Here is a 2,500-nt window from a genome sequence, read left to right on the forward strand (position 1 = left end):
GCCTGCCTGTGGCTGCTAGAAGAAGAGGAGGGGGTCAGGGCTGGAGCCGGCACCCAGCCTGCTCCTCGTGCTGGGGGCCTGGAAAGGCTGGAAGCCTCCCCGTGGCTGTGAGAAGAGGAGGGGGTCAGGGCTGGAGCCGGCACCCAGCCTGCTCCTCGTGCTGGGGGCCTGGAAAGGCTGGAAGCCTCCCCATGGCTGTGAGAAGATGAGGGGGTCAGGGCTGGAGCCGGCACCCAGCCTGCTCCTCGTGCTGGGGGCCTGGAAAGGCTGGAAGCCTCCCCATGGCTGTGAGAAGATGAGGGGGTCAGGCCTGGAGCCAGCCCCCAGCACGAGTAGCAGGCTGGTGGGCCTGGAAAGGCCAGACGCCTGCCTGTGGCTGCTAGAATAAGAGGAGGGGGTCAGGGCTGGAGCCAGCAACCAGCACGAGTAGCAGGCTGGGGGGCCTGGAAAGGCCAGACGCCTGCCTGTGGCTGCTAGAAGAAGAGGAGGGGGTCAGGGCTGGAGCCAGCACCCAGCACGAGTAGCAGGCTGGGGGGCCTGGAAAGGCCAGACGCCTGCCTGTGGCTGCTAGAAGAAGAGGAGGGGGTCAGGGCTGGAGCCGGCACCCAGCCTGCTCCTCGTGCTGGGGGCCTGGAAAGGCTGGAAGCCTCCCCGTGGCTGTGAGAAGATGAGGGGGTCAGGCCTGGAGCCAGCCCCCAGCACGAGTAGCAGGCTGGGGGGCCTGGAAAGGCCAGACGCCTGCCTGTGGCTGCTAGAAGAAGAGGAGGGGGTCAGGGCTGGAGCCAGCGCCCAGCACGAGTAGCAGGCTGGGGGGCCTGGAAAGGCCAGACGCCTCCCTGTGGCTGCTATAAGACGACGAGGGGGTCAGGGCTGGAGCCAGCACCCAGTACGAGTAGCAGGCTAGGGGGGCCTGGAAAGGCCAGACGCCTGCCTGTGGCTGCTAGAAGAAGAGGAGGGGGTCAGGGCTGGAGCCAGCACCCAGCACGAGTAGCAGGCTGGGGGGCCTGGAACGGCCAGACGCCTCCCTGTGGCTGCTAGAAGAAGAGGAGGGGGTCAGGGCTGAAGCCGGCACCCAGCCTGCTCCTCGTGCTGGGGGCCTGGAAAGGCTGGAAGCCTCCCCGTGGCTGTGAGAAGGTGAGGGGGTCAGGCCTGGAGCCAGCCACTAGCACGAGTAGCAGGCTGGGGGGCCTGGAAAGGCCAGACGCCTCCCTGTGGCTGCTAGAAGAAGAGGAGAGGGTCAGGGCTGGAGCCGGCACCCAGCCTGCTCCTCGTGCTGGGGGCCTGGAAAGGCTGGAAGCCTCCCCGTGGCTGTGAGAAGATGAGGGGGTCAGGCCTGGAGCCAGCCCCCAGCACGAGTAGCAGGCTGGGGGGCCTGGAAAGGCCAGACGCCTCCCTGTGGCTGCTAGAAGACGACGAGGGGTTCAGGCTTGGAGCCAGCACCCAGCCCTGCTCCTCATGCTGGGGGCCTGGAAAAGGCTGGAAGCCTCCCCACGGCTGTGAGCAGATGAGGGGGGGTCAGGCCTGGTAAGGATGGAAGCCTCCCTGTGGCTGTGAAAAGACGAGGGGGTCAGGCAGGTGAGCTATGTCTATGAGAGAGAGGGAGAGAAAGAGAGAGAGAGAGAGAGAGAGAGAGAGAGAGAGAGAGAGAGAGAGGAGTACCAGGGGCACGGGGATGAGAGCAGAGTACCAGGGGCACGGGGATGAGAGCAGAGTACCAGGGGCACGGGGATGAGAGCAGAGTACCAAGGGCACGGGGATGAGAGCAGAGTACCAGGGGCACGGGGATGAGAGCAGAGTACCAGGGGCACGGGGATGAGAGCAGAGTACCAGGGGCACGGGGATGAGAGCAGAGTACCAGGGGCACGGGGATGAGAGCAGAGTACCAAGGGCACGGGGATGAGAGCAGAGTACCAGGGGCACGGGGATGAGAGCAGAGTACCAGGGGCACGGGGATGAGAGCAGAGTACCAGGGGCACGGGGATGAGAGCAGAGTACCAGGGGCACGGGGATGAGAGCAGAGTACCAAGGGCACGGGGATGAGAGCAGAGTACCAGGGGCATAAAACCAAAACGACAAGAAGAAGAAGTGGGGGGAGAAAAATATGACAAAGTCAATCTCGGAGAGAAGGCGAAAAGCAGGCCAAAGCGGTTGAAATCCAACCGCTTTGTCATTTTCAGAGAGAAGGCGAAAAGCGCAGGCCAAAGCCAAGCGCGTCTTGCGTATTTTCTACATTTCTTTCATTTTCTACATTTTTCGCCACGTCCCCGATGACAAAACGTCAAAAAAGATAAAGTACAGAAGGAGCGGGGAAGGAAAAACGACAAAAGTCGTTTTCGGAGAGAAGGCCCCAAAGCGGTTGAAATCCAACCGCTTTGGGTACCCCCTTCTCTCCGAAAGGCGCGCGCTTTTACCCGCCTTCCCAAGCGAGTCTGCGCACGATTTCAGAAACCAGCTTTTCGGAAACAGGGGCCTCCAGAGGAGAGGCCCGAGGCGCCCGGCC

Source organism: Chaetodon auriga, unplaced genomic scaffold (genome assembly GCF_051107435.1).
Source record: "Chaetodon auriga isolate fChaAug3 unplaced genomic scaffold, fChaAug3.hap1 Scaffold_174, whole genome shotgun sequence".
Taxonomy (NCBI): Eukaryota; Metazoa; Chordata; class Actinopteri; order Chaetodontiformes; family Chaetodontidae; genus Chaetodon; species Chaetodon auriga.